This window comes from Chlamydotis macqueenii, chromosome 1, assembly GCF_036417535.1.
Source record: "Chlamydotis macqueenii isolate bChlMac1 chromosome 1, bChlMac1.mat, whole genome shotgun sequence".
Classification (NCBI taxonomy): Eukaryota; Metazoa; Chordata; class Aves; order Otidiformes; family Otididae; genus Chlamydotis; species Chlamydotis macqueenii.
In genome coordinates this window covers 118,634,815-118,653,112 of record NC_141556.1, presented here as the reverse complement: position 1 = coordinate 118,653,112, position 18,298 = coordinate 118,634,815, and positions in this window count along the sequence as shown.

Genomic DNA, 18,298 nt, shown 5'->3' with positions numbered 1-18,298 from the left:
CTGGATACATGAACAAAATGGCCCTGATGAGTCCACATTTGTACAACTTCGTCACATTGCTAACTTTGACTCTTTGTTTAAATTAGAACCTCTTTTAAAGTCAGTTATCAGTCATGTCTCATACCTTACGACAGCACTCTGAGGACGGCTCTGAAAGTAGAGGCTTTATTTTTAGAGATACACATGTGTGTTTATCTTTCACCAAGAAATACTCATCTGTCTGAGAAGCTACACTGTAACATAGGAAGTGATGGTGAGAAAAGTTTTAAAAGTAAATCTAGGAAGCTCAAATTTCACCATTCTAAATTAAGATATTTCCCCTGATGTTAAATTGGTTTTAGTGAGTATATTAACAATGCTTTTGATGGATGTATTTTACAACACTTGTCTTATGAGTCTTAAGGGAAGATTGACAGAGGTTAGGACAGCACAGCACCGACTGTAATGAGCTCCTTCACTCCCCACACTTTCCACATTTCAAAGAGTCCATGTTGGGTACCTCAGATGCCACATGCTTTTTAAACTGCCCACAGAAACACAAGGATCATTAGTGATTTAGACTTTCTTCTGCAAACTCGTCGTGCTGATACGGTTTCATACACCAGCTAAGATCTAATTTTAAAATATTTTTAAATACAGATGCATTAAAGAAAGATCAAAAAAAAACCCAAAACACTCCACCTTATATTATATGCTTAATGATTCCATGATCTTTTTCTGTGCCATCTTCTCAAGTTTTGATCACATCAGGGGAATGGCTCTGAGAATAATCTCTGCTTAGCTAAATCACTGGTAAGTCAGAATGACACCCCGTCAGTCCCAAGGATTCATTTAACTCATGCCTGAATTTTAACTGCCTCCTGGGGCAATCCTGATTCAACACAAGGGAGTCTTCAGATATCTTCATGACGAATCCTGCCTGCCTTTGGGACCTATGTTAAGGAGATTACTGCTACCATAGAGGCTCATAGCAGATTGTGGCTGAACCTTGGGCTTGGCTGAGACCTTGCTCACCATCAACAAGAGAAGCCCTTTCATGAGTGACAAGTAACCCAGTTATGTGGCAGCTGCGCCTAGTGACAAAAACAGATCCTTCATGCTTTCTTGATAAAGGTAAATCTTTTTTTTTATCCCCTCATGGGAATTGTCACATCCCTTGCTGTGTTGGGCTGTTTGGAGAGCCCTTCGTCATGCAAGATTGGCTAAGAGCTCATAGCCCTTAGGGTTCAGAGGAAGCAACCATCCAGCACTTGGCATTACCCTGAGAGAGGCAAGGGCTAAGGAGTCCATGATGCCTCCCACTTAGTTAATTAGCACTATGCCCCTTCCTCCATAATGAGCACTGCATATACACACACCTGGTCGAGGCATGATATCTGGGTAAGCCGCACCACTTTCAGGAAGCACAGGAGGCTACTCAGAAGGCTGTCCTGGCTCCCTGCTTGTTTCCAGGCTTCAGCTGCGACCTCCAGAGTGGCTTGGCTCTACCGCTGCCCCTTGGGCAGTGTGGCTGCTCCTTTGAGGCACTGGCAGCTGAGACTACATCAGATGCATGACCCAGTGAGACCCTTGTTTGAAGAAGGGGACCACTTGGTGAATTGGTTAATAAGGATATTAGGCCAACTGGAATGTGGAAAATTGTTTCAAAATGTAATGGCCATCACTGTTTAAAAATGCACATATTTTCAAGAAAACTAAATAAAACAGCCAGGTTGCTTAGGCTAGGAATTTCCCTGAGATGTGCTTTTAAGTCACTGGAGTGAGGACTTCTCAAAACCAGGCTCAGAATATTTATTGAGTTGAGTACCAGAATCTTGGACCATATATTTCATAAAAGAATAAGGGACAAAATAATTTTCTGTGCGCAATCCTAGAAGAAGTAGTGAGAAAGTCTGCTTGGGAAACCCTATCCATCCCCTTCAGTATTACAGAACTATTTTCTATTGTATACTTACTGATGTTTCCCTCACCCTCTTCTCATTTGAAAAGGTGTCAACTTCAGGATATTTCCATCCATTCTCTTAACACAGAGGCTAATACATCTCATTATCTAAGAGGGGTTTTTTTTTGCTTGTTTGTTTTAATGCTATTTTTGTATTTTGCAATTTCTTCTGGTTATGCTCCCCATGCATCACACTCCAGAGTTCCTAGCCTGCCTCAGTGTTTACAGCTTTCCAAATATTTGTAGCCTGTTATCACAGTCCCTTTGACTGGCTGTTAGCCAAGCTTAGACGTATTCCACTTCACAAACCTATCTCTCTTCTTCTCTGATAATTGTTCATGGGCTTTTTTTTTTTTTTTCTGTCTCTGCACATGAGCAGGCATGATGTCTACTGCTGTCTAAACTATTTCCATCTGTGACTTCTCCAACTGCCACCTCCTTGCTGCTGGAGTCTATGCCCCTTTCCCCAGTCAAGCAGTTAATGTGCCTGGAGCCTCACCTGGCTGAAAAGTCTTCCTTGAGCAGCTAAAAGACCCTTCACGCCTTCGGCTCTGAATGGACTTCCATGTTCTCATTTGTTTCAAGCAGGTTCTTTCTCATGAACTGAAAAACCTCCCTTCCTCAGATCTCTCCACCAACAGACCACTAGGAAGGTTTCTCCAAGCCATTGTTGTGAACTTGCTGCACTAATTCCATGAGCTCATCTTGCCTCATCTCAACTCCGCAGTGCTTATTTTGGCCTTGTTCTTTCTATGTCCCAGCCAGGCTGAAAGCTGCTTCAGGGAGAAAATGCACATCGACAGAGCACCCAGCATTGTGTTGCTGTTTAGTACTAGATAATCATGTGTAACATTGCCCAAAAAAAGTGCCTATACATTTCCAGTTTTATTCATGATGAAGGTGTCATTCTTCTCCACTAGAAACTTGAAAGCTGCTGTGCAGAAAATGGATACAGGGTTCCTCAAACAGGCACACACTCTTGGGCTGAATGATTACCATGGTCCTTTTAGGCTTCAAAGCAGTCCTAAGAGGATGCGAAAGACAAGTTTTAAGTCTTAGACCCATCTTTTACTCAATTCATTCATATATTTTTGCAAAACTAATTATCGGTTTGTAACAGCAAACCAGCCATGTTGACCCCTTGGCCACCTGAGACATGAGCACAGGACTGCCAGGAATGATACAGGGCTTCAAAGACCACCTTCCTGCACCCTCCTGGAGAAGCACTGGGGGGCTTGTGAAGCTCTCCAGCACACCTGCAGGAGCACTGGCCACTGAAATGGTCAATTTTAAAAATAATGTTCCTGTTCCCTTGTGGGTTGGGGTTCACCTGCATTACTGTAGACAAAATACAAAGGGAAGGCAAAAAAAAAAAGGGAAAAGTCAAAACAGTAATTTGTTTTATGGTTGAGAAATCACCTCGTGCTGTCTAGTTCCCAGAAACACTGATACATCAATATATTTCAGTTTCCTGGGATGAGAATGGCATTCAGATGATCCAGCCATGAGTCGGATCCTATTGTGCTGGATATGGTAAATACAGATCATGACTAACAGATGTTGCTTTGAAGTGCTCATATCATTAAATACACAAGACTAATAAATGCTGGAAGAGGCTGTATTTTTTACCAAGACTCGCTGAACATTTTCCATTTCAGCTCTTTCTTCAAGAAGGGAAGGTGGAATTGTTTTTTCCTTCTAACATGCTCTGAGGATAAATCCAGGAAACATGTAGAAGGTGCTTGAACATTGCAATGGGCTCATATCCTGACACAGACAGACAGCTCACAGCCTGGCTCCCCAAGGACTGAAGTGCCTGCTGTTTCCCTGACTAGCTGACTGCTGGTTTTGACTCTGGAAAAGTTGGAAGAGGCTCTGTATGGTTGTAAGGAAGTTGTAAACCTCCCACCACAAGTTTCCAAGAAAAAGACAGCGAACTAGGACTAAAGCAACAGGCACACAGCTTTTGGAGCACAGCAGGGCTTGATTCTCAAGACAGGTGTGAAAAAAAATGTTGTTACCTTGACTGTTCCTGGAAGATTAAAGTGAAGGCGGTGGCAGGAAAGAGCACATACAACCAAGGATGCATGGAAATGGCAAACGGAGCTATTATCAGTTGGACTTGGAAAGGGGAAGGAAAAATAAGGCAAGGAGGCCAAAATCAAGAGGGAAAGAAGAAAAAGAGTTATGAAGTGCTGTCAGAAAGGGTAGTAAAGTGTTACAACACTGCCCCCTTTATTAGCAATTGATGGAAATGAGTATAAGTGAACTTTTAAGACATTCTTGCAAAGACTACTCAGTGGTAAGTGTTAGATGTGATTTGATAATGTTGACATGAAAACAGATCTGAGTCATCAGTAAGCCAAGTAAGAGAGCCAACCAGAGGATCAAAATGTGGGCTGACAATGTGAAGGCAGAAATCAAAGAGGTTGACTTAGCTCAGGGAAGGAGGAATTGCATGTGACCACATGCAGGGGTTGCCAGGGAGGCTTCAATGCCTGGTGAAACCCAAACAGGTTCTTTTCCTATATAGACATGGAAAGTGAAAGATAGATCTGAGGGATTTGGGTAAGAAAACAGCAACTGGATATCAAGAGGTTAACAGAAAGAGAGGTGAAAGTGGAAGAAAAGGAGACCATAGACCCTAGTGAATTTAGAGGTTCAAGAGAACCAAAAAACGCTTAAAGAGAAGATAAGGTCAGGTTTAATTCAAAGTACTGAGCCCAAAGGAGATGCTGGAGAGGAACTGTGATGTGTGATTTGGTAGGAGGCAGGTTAGCACATCTGGACTGATGTAGGAGCTGAAGCTGTCTGAGCTAAGGAGACGATGGAGTTTGTAAATGTTGTACTTCATTTCTCTTTCTACACTTACCACTTTAGTATATTTTCAGCTAACATTTCATTATAATTTCCACAAACATTTCATGTCACAACTTCATTACAAGGTAGGCTGCACACTGAACAGCTGTAAAATAGCCTTGCCAGTGCTGGTAATGTAATATTCAGTTCCAATCACTGATGAGTGCCATGCAAAATGAGCTAACCAGCATTTTTCATTTCTTTAACCACTTACCTCAACAGTTAAACATATTGCAATGCTAAATGTACAGTATATAATAAATCATTACAGACTGTGTAAAACCGTCAGACGATACATCTCTGTTGTTTTGTCAGAAGCTGTATAAAATGCTGGCTTAGTACTCTGTAAATGGCTTTGTTCACTCTTGTTATTTTCATTGTACACCAAAAACCAGTAGAGTTTTATGCATACAGTGTGTGTCTCTTACTATATGCCAAATCCAATATGCTCTCCTTTTCCTATTTGATGCAGATCACAGTGAAAGATTTTAGCGTAGCAGTCTATGAGGTGGGTTACTGTTGCATTTCCATTTCCCTACTTTGTCTAAAAGCTGAGGTGTTTGGTTTGTGGCTCAGTCATCTGTTTCAAAAAAATATCTAGTAGGCTTTACTGTAATTGTAATTATGTTACAGAGAGTCATTGGAGTCTAACATGCCTTTTTTCCTCAATTTTGGCAAAATGTAATGTAGAGAAACTGGAAGAGGTAGAGCAGCTTTATTTAGTCACAATACCTGGCAAAATGTAGTTAGTTGACTGATCATAAGGTTTCCAAAATACCCAAAGTAGCTTAGGCTTTCCAATCTGATAGGCTTGCAATGGGATTTGTGTCCCTCGGTCCCCCATATGTTCCAGGAATCCTTCCCTGGTGCTTTGTCATTTAACAAAGTCACGTTCATTCGGAAGAACTTGAAGCTGAGTGCACAGACCTGGGGGTCACCCACCCTCCAGCAAAGGCAGCAATTGGGGTAAATGCCATCCTAACAAAATCACAAAATCATAGAATGATGGAATAGTTAGGGTTGGAAGGAACTTTTAAAGGTCATCTAGTCCAACCCCCTTGCAAGGAGCAAGGACATCTTCAACCAGATCAGGTTGCTCAGAGCCTCATCCAACCTGGCCTTGAATGTTTGCTGTTAAAGGAAAAACACTTTTCAAAAAGCACTTTTCAAAACTGTGATGGGTAGCTTTATATCCCCACGGTGGGGCTTGGGGTGGTCTTGAAAAGAAAAGGTAGATTTGATGCAGATTTGGAATTGTGCTTGAGTACTCTTGACTATGAAGTCTACAGTCACCTCCATGTGCCAATGTGATTTTCTCTCCCCAAGCAAGCTCTTCTATGCAGAAAGAAATAGAGGTCTTAACAGCTCTTGGAGCTTAATGGGAAGTGCCCATGCATTTTCTAACCTATTCTGTGGGGCTGCTGGGGCCTCTTACAGCCTTCAGGGTAGTAGCAGCCAGCAGGTGCCTGTTTTCAAGGATACAGAGCATTTGCAGGGAGAAGCATCCTCACAGACTGTGAAGGTGCTAACCAGTTTCCTGAACAATAATGTAATATGAGACACTAAGGAAGGTGTGGGTGCTTGTGGCATTGTCTGACCACCGAGTGATCTGGAAAGTGTTGTGGTTCATGGTGAACCATACAGAGAACTGACAGGCCTCCAGGGAAGGAAGAGTGTTCCCGCACACCTGCTGGGCCTTGCATGGTTTGTGCAATTAGCCTTATAATTAGGCTCCTGAAGACTCTCAGGCTCAGTCCCCTGCACCTCCTATAGAAAGAGGTGATCTGAACATTTTCTAGGAGTGCTATGGGTGGCTTGACTGTTGAAGTAAGTACAGGAGTGCACGCTGGCCTTAGCCTGCCTCCATTTTGACCCTCCCTCCCTTACACACTGACTGACTGAGTCAGCTCCTGCAACTCCTCCTGTCACTTAGCTCAAGCTTTTAAATTTCAGAAGCCATGGCTCCAGTGGCAGCTGGACACCCTGACTAATCAGTCCCTACAGGCAAGGTTGCTCATAGAGCTGTAGGATTGCAAGGAACCTGAAATTTTTCTCTTCAGTAAGAAAAAGAAAAAATTACTTAAAAAAATACAGGAACTAGTAGGTGAATTTGAAACCCCCATGTTACCGGCTGCAGCGTGCCCAGGCTGGACTGTTGGGGCAGGGCTCCTCTGGCTGTGCTCCTGCAGTGGACAAGGCAGGCTGCCAGGCTGGGACCAAACCCACTGCCACGGTCATGCCGGCAGCTGCGAGCCAAGGGGCAATTGAGGCAGAGGCACGCCAAGTCAAAACCTTCTGGTTTCTCATCCTGCCTGCTGTTGCACTCCTCCCGTGATTCAGTTCATCTCGGGGCACAAACCTGTGGGGCTGGGGCTTTTGCCAGCAGTGATCTGTCGAGCAGCCCCGTATACCCTCTGCCTGCCTCTGTCCCCTCTCTCCCCACAGCTGCGGAGGGAGGGCTGAGCATCCTCAGGCACAGCTCAGGGCTTCCCTCAGATGCCAGCAGAAGAGAGTGTGTGTGCATGCGTGTGTGTGTGTGCACATGCACGTGTACAATTTCTGTGCCCCTGATGCTCCCTGGTTGTCATAGTTTAGCCCCACTTAATAGCAAACTACACAATCTCTCACTCACTCCCCCCGCCCTCCAAGGGAACGGGAGAGAGACAATATAACAAAGAGGCTCGAGGTTTGAGATAAGGACAGGGAGAGATCTTTAGTTACTGTTACAGGCAAAACAGACTCGACTTGGGGAAAACGATTTGTGTATTATTAAAACCAAAGCAGGATAATGAGAAAGAGAACACAGAGACTTCCCCCATTCCTCCTCTTCCTGGGCTTAACATTATCTCTACCTCCTTCCCTCCCCGAGTGGCACAGGTGGAAGAGCGGGCTATGGTCAGTTCATCACATGTTGCTTAACGCTGCTCCTTCCTCCTTAGGGGGAGAACTCATCACGTTCCTCCCCTGCTCCATCATGGGGTCCCTCTCACAGGATGCAGTCCTTTGTAAAACCTCTCCAGTGTGGGTCTTTTTTCCATGGGGTGCAGTTCCTCTGGAACAGCTGCCCCAGTGGGCCCTCCACAGGCCACAGCCTCCTTCAGGCATCCACCTGCCCTGGCGTGGGGTCTTCTACGGGCTGCAGGTGGATCTCTGCTCCTCCGTGGGCCTCCACGGGCTGCAGGGGGACAACCTGCTCCACCATGGTCATCACCACAGACTGCAGGGGAATTCTGCCCAGGAGTGGCATTACACCTACTACTCCTTCTTCACTGACCTTGGTGTCTGCAGCCATTCCTCTCACAAAAGAAAATCATCACAACTGGCTCAGGAGGACACCTCTCAGGATCTCTTTACATCTCATTCACATCTCATCTCCTCTCCACTCCTTGCAGCCAGGCTAGGCTGAGTTGGGCCCAGGAGGGTGGAGGGTGAGGCCTGCAAAGCCCACAAGGCTTGCGCCTCCCCCTCTCTGCCCCTGCTCAGCTCCTTCACAGCTTCTCCTTTTTTTTTTTCTTAATTTTTCCCCTTCTTAAATACGTTATCACAGGAGTGTTACCAGGGAACATTCTGCTATCAATTGGCTTGGCCCTGGCCAGCAGCGGGTCCGCCCTAGGCCCAAATGAATCCACCAGACAAAGGGGAGCAACTTCTAGCAGTTTCTTACAGAAGCTACCAGCTTAGGTGCCCCTCACTAAACAAAATCAGCACACTGGTAAAGCCTCCCCATGATCTCATCATTCCCACATTCTCATGCTCTGTAGTATTGAGCGATCTACAGGGTTTCTCCAAGTGGTTTATAACTGGCTTTTTGAGGGCTATATTTTGTGACAAATGTCCTATTCAGTCTCTTTGCCCTCTCCCCTCATCACTTTCCTCCTGGGCTACAGCTGGGTGGCTGGGGAGAGCTGGAGGCACAGGACATTTTTGGATGCCCTTTGTATTTCAGATGCTCCCTGAAGTTTCTGTTTGAAGGTCTGGGCTGTGGCCCTTTCCCCAGCTGGGAGTAGGCTGTGGTGCTGAGCCTGGTTCCCTCAAGGCAGCCGAAGGAGAGACAGAGGTGTGTGAGAGAGGGAGGTGAAGGCAGCGTGAGCTGGGAAGGTAGCACAGACCGTGCTGCCCCTGCTCTGCTACCCAAGCCTGACTTTATGCTGCTGCTGCTGCTGCTGTACCGCACTACAGGTGCAATCCTGCTGCTCCTTCTGGCAAAAGCCTGCAGGTTTCCTGTTCCCTCAGCAGGTCCCTGTGGCATGGGTGACAGTGTGCTCACCCCAGGGACAAGTGGCCTCCAGCCCAGTGCTCACCCCTGCTGCAGAGCTGGCTGGGACTCCCTGTAGCTGTTGCTGAATGCCACACTGTCCTACCTGGCCTGAGACGCGGTCCTGCTCACTAAAGTCAGCCCTGGTTTGTCTCCTCAAGCTGCTGTAGTACCAAGGGACCCAGGAGATCCTGCACCTCCAGCCCTGCCCTACACACGCACCAGCCCCAGCGACGTCTCGCTCCCCTGGGAGCCAGAGGCCAGCAGCAGAACAAGGGGAGCTGCTCTCAAATGTGTCAGGTCATCGGTCAAGGCATATTCCTATTTCCCCCAAAAGATGGCACTAGGATTCACCAAAAGTGAACCGCTCCATGCCCTGAATATTTTTACATCTGCAAAAAGTGCCACCAGAGACTGTCTGTCCACTGTGGTCCCCACAACCGAGAGACAGGCCCTCTGGAGCGTGCAGCCATCACGACCCAGGGCAGACCCTAAGGGGGCTCTAGGTTATGGGCAACAAAAACAGAGTGAAAACAATTTGCCACTGGCTGAGAGTACATAGCAGGAGGGGATGTCGTTTGGTGGCATGAAAATATCCCCCTCACATACATCCTGTGGTTTATTTCTAAGGCAGTGAGAAAAACAAATATACAATATTGGAATTAATGTTCTTGTATGCTGACATCATCTGCTGTAGTAAAATTTACATCATTAGGATTTTTGCTGAGAAGTTAATCATTTTTTCATTTGAGCAACACAGCCCATAAACCTATGAATAGAGTCTGTCTGGTAATTTAGGCCACTTTTTAAGGTTTTTTTTGAATGCAAATGTTTCTACATAATGACAATTATAGAAATATTTTCATGATTAAAAGAATAAAACTAATGAAAATAATTTTTGGTAAGATAATTTTTCCTTGCCATTTTTGTAATATATTGAAGAAAGCTTTTTATCTGTCAGCAAAACAATAGTTTTTAGCCTGAAAAACAATCCCCATTCCAAGATAATGGACTTTTTGTATTCATTAATGTCTCTAGTAGAGCTATCATCTGAATAGCTGGGATTTTTCTTTTCATTAAAGAAAATTATAGGATCATAGCTCTATAAATGAAAAGAGGTTCAAGAGTGCAGATGAAGGGTTTCTAAAGACAGCAGAACTCCAAGGCTGAAAGTGCTATCTCAGTACGCTTAAAAATGAAGAGAACGCCTTGTCAAAGCGGCTCACCTTCCCGGGCATCTCAGCAGCCTCTAGGGACTATTGGGTCCCACAAATGCCCGAGCAAATATTGTTCATTAGCAAGTTCAGCAGTGACACTTCTTTCGGGAAGATCTTTTGTTTTGCAAATGCTGCTGTCTCCTAAAAGACAGAGGTCTGATTCACATGCGTTTCAAATTTTTTGGACCAGAGGTTAGCATGCAGTCACTCCTACTAGTAGCAACCAGAAAGATGCTTTTTTCCTCTGCATGTTACTGCCACTAAAACATGATTAAAAGCACAAGGATGAAAGGCAGTCTGAAGACTGTACTTGCCCCTGAACTTACCCATGTACTTCCCGCATGATAGAGCTGGAGAAGGTGAGGTCCTTGCAATGCAGATGTTCTTCTGAGCACATGAGGTTGGAGGTGTCTGTTGAACACGTTACTGTCCCTGAGCATTATACTACCTTAAGAGTGTGAAGTATAATGTGATCTGTATGTCCTGCTTATTGCATTGCCCACTCCTTTGTTGTGCTGTTCCGGTTTTATTTAGTGACGCGGGGCTACGGTGGTAGCTTCTGTAAGAAGCTGCTAGAAGTTGCTGCCCTTTGTCTGGTGGGTTCATCTGGGCCTAGGGCGGACCCGCTGCTGGCCATGGCCGAGCCAATTGGTAGCAGAATGTCCCATGATAATGCCTCTGCTATAACGTATTTAAGAAGGGGAAAACAGAAGAAAAAAAAAAGAAAAGAGAAGAGACAATGTGAAGAAGCTGAGCGTGGCCAGAGATGGGGAGGCGCAAGCCTTGTGGGCCTTGCAGGCCTCACCCTCTGGCCTCCTGCCGGGCAGTCGACTGGGCCCAACTCAGCCCAGCCTGGCTGCAAGGAGTGGAGAGGAGATGAGATGTGAACGAGATGTAAAAAGATCCCGAGAGGCGTCTGCCAGCCTGTTGTGAAGAATTTCTTGAGAGGAACGGCTGCAGATGCCAAGGTCAGTGAAGAAGGAGGGGGAGGAGTAATGTGGCTCCTAGCCAGAATTCCCCTGCAGCCCGTGGTGCAGCCCATGGTGGAGCAGGTTGTCCCCCTGCAGCCCGTGGAGGCCCACGGAGGAGCAGAGATCCACCTGCAGCCCATGGAGGATCCCACACCAGGCCAGGTGGATGCCCAAAGGAGGCTGTGTCCCATGGAGGGCCCGCTGGGGCAGCTGTTCTGGAGGGACTGCACCCCGTGGAAAAGATGACCCACACCGGAGCAGTTTCACAAAGGACTGTAGCCTGTGGGTGAGACTCCATGCTGGAGCAGGGGAGGAATGTGAGGAGTTCTTCCCCTGACGATGAAGCAGCGGCGTAAAGCAATGCGTGATAAACTGACCGCAACCCCCTTTCCCTCCTCCCCCCTGTGCCGCTCGGGAGGGGGAAGGTGGTAGAGATAATGTTAAGCCCGGGAAGAGGGAAGGGTGGGGGGAGGTTATCTTGTTCTCCTCCACATTATCCTGCTCTTCTTAGTAATAAATGGTTTTCCCCAAGTTGAGTCTGTTTTACCCATAACGGTAACTTTAATGATCTCTCTCTGTCCTTACCTCAAACCTCGAGCCTTTTTCTTATATTATCTCCCCCTATTCTCTTGGAGGGTGGAGGAGTGAGAGAGAGACTGCTTAGTCTCGTCCCAACTGAGGCTGAACTATGACATGTGCTTAGCAGCACGCTACTGCTACTCTTGTCTTAGGGTAGGAAGCTGGTCTCTTCAGTGGTCTACAAATCACCACACACCGTTATGGCACAGCTACTACTGAAATAGTAAAGTGGCAACACAGCCTCAGTGGAGAGGACCACTCCATACTGGATTCATCCATAGCTCTTCTGGAGGGTAGCAGTTCGCTGACTTTTGTAAACTCAGGAGACTCTGGGACCAAAAAAAAAAAAAAAACCAACAAAAAAGCCAAGTCAAAGACAACCAACAAACAACAACAACAACAAAAAATACTTTACAAAGCAGATCCTGATTGCAGAAATTAGCTGTGTGAACGATGTATATTTAGGATGCTTTGGAACAAAATGCGCGGGCATGGGAGAACCAAGTGTTTTAAAACGTCCTAACACTAGATGGAGCGGTGGGTTAGAGCAATCCCCTCTTTGCCGGAGACCCTATTCCGAGCACATTTCAGGCCCATCCTGAGGTCTGGCAGGACCGTGCATGTTCCTCAGCCTCTGCTCAAGAGGTGGCGGGGTCTGAAGGAGCTGTGTAGTTTCGGGTCAGGACGCAGAGAGGTTCGCAGCTATGTCATCCCGCTCTGACTCCAGCCCTGCTTCTCCTTCGCTCGCTTTCATTAATAGCAGCATTGCCCAGAAATAAAAGAAAAAGCAAAGCTAATTACCAAAATTAATCATCCCCAAGAGGACAGGAGCTAACCTTTAGTGCCAAGATAGGCACCGGGTCAAGTCTAGCTCTGCTGCAGGGACTGTTTCCCCACAGCCAGAAAGCATGAGTCCAGCTCAAACCGACACTGGCAGGGCTGGCCATGGGTGCAGAATTTGGCATGTGTGCGTGTACATTGCCATACCAGGGCCTCAGCGCTTCATTTGGCAAGTGCTGAGCTGCCATGGGGTGTCGTGGGCGCCTGCCGAGCTCGCTGATGTCAACGGCAGCAAATGGGATTTGGTGCTTTGAGGATGACTTGGCACCTCGCAAGCAGGAGGCTTTAATGTGGTTTCTTGGGTGTAACTGAAAGCAGCTTTTGGCCCAGGGGAATGAATATTTTTTGCCTTTGTATGTTAAAGATGTCTTCTGGAGAGTGGTAATTGACAGGGGATATATTTCAGTTACTTCTTCAGAAGCCATTGAGTATGATTGGTCATAGATGATTTTTTTTTTTATCGACGCACGTGCTGCCAGCATACTGGGGGTCAGAACATTTACTTCTGGAGAATTTCCTTCATGATGCTGTGGATTAGGCACATGAAATCCTACTGACCTGTGCTGAACTCTGTGGTCTTGAGCCATGTCAGCAGTTTTGGTCACTTTCCCATTACCCCAAGAAATATTCTGAGTGCAATTTAAACCTGTCCTGGTGTTTGATACTTACCTACTTCTTAGACCCTTCTTCAATAAGTGGTCAAAAGTGGGACATTATGAGAGACCAAAAGGTGCCTCCAATTGAAGCATTGCTTTATAGCTCATGAAAAACGGAACTGAACTGTGCTTTCAGCGCAATCCATCATAACTGTTGTCCCTTAAATGTCATCCTCATGATGTAAACCTGAGCTTAGCTTCCCAGAAGAGTAAAGTTTCTTCTAGCACGTGAAAGATGTTCTAAAAGCTTGAACTTTTAAAGCCTATGGAAAAATAGGAATTGAAATGATGCAGGAAAAAAAAAATAAGCTTGGGGAGGGAAAGAGGTGTAAGATAATGATCACAATAAGATGATTACGAACATTATTTCACCATCAGGAATTTGAGATTTTTTTTTATGATTCATCAAGAGGTACAGAACCTAAACAATTGGCTCAGGTGTATTTTTTATGAACAAACAAGGCAAGTTTAGTTTGCTGGGTTAGACTCCTGGTTTCAGTTTTGAGGTTAGCAGGACCAGTTGCTAGTCTTGCTTGACCTTCGTTAGGAGAAGCCACATGTTTTCATCCAGCTACTCATGTAATGAACTTGACACCACAGCTACAGGTTCTTAATTTTTCATTAATATCCAGGCAGAACTACAAGAATTCTGTCACTTTCATCAGTTTTAGCACAAATGTGAATTTCTGCCAAACTTCTAGCCACTACTGTGTTTGTTGCTCTTCGGTTCCTTTATTTGTTTACTGTCTATAGCAAATATTATGTTCTCCCCTGTGTAAGTGCCTATCCGTCAGTCAGGGAATAAGAAACAATCCCACATCCCTGAGGTGACTCACACACCTCGTGGATGCTGAATCACCATTAAGATGAGGTGAACATGTGGTGTGCAAAGCGGAGGCTGGAATGTTTTCAGCCAAAACATTCAGAGAATACTGGTACACATTAAACAATTCAAGAGGGGGAAAAAAAGCAGCTTGTGAATAATTATTTACAACCCAAAGGACCAAACTAACAATTCCCAAGTGCTTCTCACTGGAACCCCCATTACAGACCATTAATTTTGTGTGACCCCAAAACCAAAGAGAAGAATAGAAAATTGAACTGAACTTTGTCTAGCTCTACTCCACAATCCTTCCTCAGCAGGCACCACTCCAAGTTTGGGCACTATTGGGATAAAATGTTATTTGCTTGGTACTATGAGTGCTAGAAATACAGCGGTTCACTGTCATACACAATATACCACACAAAACTCCCTTCGTGCCCTGAAAATGAGGCTTTGCTGTCCCTACCACCCTCAGGAGAGGGCTGGAATCAGTGGCACCAGCTCCTTAGAAGAAGATGCTGCCGAGCTGTGATGGAGGTTCTTGCTTCAGAGTTCCCATCCATGTCCAGCTTGAGGAGGAATGAGAATGATCCTCAATAGCTCTCAGGCAGACTCATCCCCCGGCAGGGCACGGGGCAAGGGGAGCCTGTGTGCATGGTGTCAAGAAAAGCTAGGTATCCATCGAGGTCTCAGCACATGAGCTTGGAGGCAGCGTTGTGCTGAGACAACCGCTGGGCCCCCAGGAGCACTGAGCATGGGCAAAGCTCGCTTGTGGTGGCACAGCACAACGCAGTCACCCTACAGGGGCTTTTGAATCTCCATTCTTGACTGACCTGGCCAAAGCTATACTGGAAGCACACTGAAATTGTAGGAACCAAGTCACAGCTCCCAGTACACACATTCATGGTGGATGCTTTTATAGGTTAAAAGTAAATTCTCTTCAAGAGGCCTGTCCCCTCACCCCCCCATATGAAGGTAATTTGGGGTGATTGTTTTTTTCAGAGTCGGATGCATGACGTTTTGTTGTTGCTTGAACTGAGAAGTTCATGTGTTAAACACTGTTCCAGAGCTGTACTCGATTGTGTTCAGGTTAATAGGAGAGTCTTTGTCAAGGACATCATGCAAACACATTTCCACAAGACATTATTGTCTGGACACATGAGCAAATATTTGCCTAAAAAGTGTAATTGACTATTGTTCAAGAACTGCCACCTGCCCCTTGGTTTTTTGGCACTCTCGTAGAAGTGACTACGCTTTACCGCATTGCCTTCAGCCAACATTTCCACAGGAGCCAACTCTTGACCAGCAATTAAGTAAACATTCAGCTTGCTGATCTTTGTTATCTTTTTTTTTTCCCCCCCAAGGCTGCATAGCCTTTTTATAAAAAAGGAAGCATTACAAAGAAAAGGAGAAAAGGCTACCAGCCTTGCTTCAGCAGTAGTGCTATGGGGAAATGACATATATGGGGAATGGTGGTCTAACACGAGGTAGATGCTGGAGCAGTACTGGATGAGACCATGAGAACAAGCAGCAACACAAAGAACAAGCTGATCTGTGTTGTCAAGTTTATTGTGTCAGCTGAAGCTATGCGAAGTGATAACAGTCACGATGCCAGGGGATGGATGGACAAAAGAAGACTGTGCAGCTGTCCCGTAATATGTGGTGCGTGACATGCCAGGCAGTTTGAGCAGGAGCTCTGCAACCTCCTTTTGCATCTCCAGTAAAGCTGCCCCAAACTGCAAATAAACAACTTCAGAGATAAATGCTTGTCCATCTGCCTTAATCTTAAAGATATATTTACACAGAGATATATTTTGGAAAGCTACCCTCAGTTTCAAAGTGGAAAATCAAATATTTCGGTTTGAGAATCTTGAAGTTAAATATTTTGATTATTAACCATTGTCTTATCAGCCATTTCTGGGTGAAATAGTTCAACAAATTTGATAGGAATTCACCAAAATATTTGGTTAATTAAAATTTATATTTTTTTCTGATCTAAACACTTTCATTAAAAATGTTTTCATCCAGTTCCACTCACAGAAAGTGTACGATTGTCCAAACTGAGTTGTTTTTCTTATTTATATCACCTTTATTTCAAATTTCTTCTTCCCAAAACAAATGATATTACTGTCAAGCTGAGCTGTGCCACAGGTTTTGTGGAAGTAGTGACTGGCTAGAAATAAGTAATTAGACTAGAAGCATTCCCTTTTGGTTTGCTCAGTGTAATAAAATGGTTTGCTACCAGTTGGTAGAAATTAGTATTTCTCTTTACATCTATCAGATATCCTAGCTGACTGGCCCCCATGACCCTGGCTGTTGCAATTCTGCTGATCTCCAAGCCCAGTGGATGAGTTTCTTTGAATGCCTCTGGTTGTTTCTTCCTCTCAAACCCCCACTACCTGATGAAACAGTCCTGTCATTTCAGACCTGCAGCAGAATTGTCCTAACCTTGAACCTTACAGTCCCACTTGTCCGCGTCTCGTTGCAGAAAATACGGCTCATGAAATCCTGCTCTGCTGGGGATTTGGCTACCACCAAAATAGCTTGATTTCACTCCGTGCTCTCTTCTGCATTGCCACTGGAGCTCCTCCAGCTATCACAGCTCTCCAAAGACATAGTCTACACATGATGTTATATACAAAAGGCTTTGTGGCATTTTTGTGCTGATCATCTCCTTCCTTGCTCCAAAGACATGATTGTCAGGTGAGGGACAGTCAGCCCTATCTGATGACAAGAGTTGAGTGATAGATACCTGTGATACAGGAGATACCTGTGTTCGCATGGTGGGACACACATACTGATCTGAGGCCCTTAAGTCCCGTCATCTTTTCCCTTTGATCTGTTACTATACTTGTGTTATGGTAACCATCACTGTTGACAAGAAGAGTAAAATAATGTTACCAAAACTTCCCCAAAATAGCCTCCTCTCCATCACTCAAGAAGCCCTTTTTCAACACCAGCTGTCAAATGCCCACAGCAGGAAATGCTTCCTCCGGTGTGTTTTCCTCCTGAGGGACTGTTAGCTCTGAAACATGCCATTGTGCAGAGCATGGATTCAATACACAAAAGGCTAAAAACTGCACAGCATCCTGTCCTTGCTATTCATAAAGTGGAGTCCTTCTCTCAGTCTGCAACACGGTGAGGGGCCAAAAAGAAAACTGTGGGTGCCTAACCCAGTAACACCGTTAGCATAGCAAAGTCACATCTCTGAAGGCTGAATCCTGTACCAAAAGAGAGCACGTTGAAAATGGCAACGGTGAGAAAGCTGACATGCCCATCACTGCCTGGAAAGAGGGAAATGAGATCCTGAACTATTTCCTTGCACAAGAACTGCACAATCTGCTACGCTGGAGGGAAGAGAGGTGCTGATGAGTTATAATGATTTCTACTAGCAGATTGCCAATACCTTGTCTAACTTTCAGAGAAAGAAAAAAATCACACTTGCCCTTCACTGTCCAAGCTGCTTTACTGGCATAGCCCTGTAGGTTTGGTATCATAAAGGCCTTGGCAATGTGTCTGCTGTCCAACCCTTTTCGAGAAGGGAGCAGAGGTGAGTGAAGGTGGGCCACAATCAATTGCCGTTGAGCCATCAAGAGTGCAAATGGGGTAAACACCAAGAAATGTCCTCCTGTTGCTTACAGTTAGTCACTGATGAGGCTGCACTGGCCCGTATCATGCTGTGCCCTCTCTTGAGCCAAGGTAAATCCAACAGCGTCTTTCCTGCCAGCTCAGGAGCCAGGGGAGGCTTGTGCAAAGGTTTCGCTGATGAAAGAGGAAATTGTTTCTTGATGCATGCCAAGGTTATAACTGAGGAGATTTGCGCAACTGGGAAAAACCTAGACTTTTCTTCATCTCTCATAAGGAAATTGAGAAGCTCAGTCGCCAAATGTCTGTTGGGAGAATCAAGAGGAAGCAGAGGTGTTTATTCACTGAAGGAAATGGGAGGGCTCAGCGGCTGCAGCAGAGACGTTATCTGAACGCAGGGCATGCACGGGGCCATGCTGGGACTCTCATCCTGTTGCCTTGGCGGAGCAGGAAGCTATCATCTCCAAGTCCTCTATTCTGCTAGTGCCCACGCTATACCGAGACTCAGGGGAGTCACGAGCCCCATGGGATTTTTTTTAACCTCTGCTTCAAAGACCACACATTTTTCTCT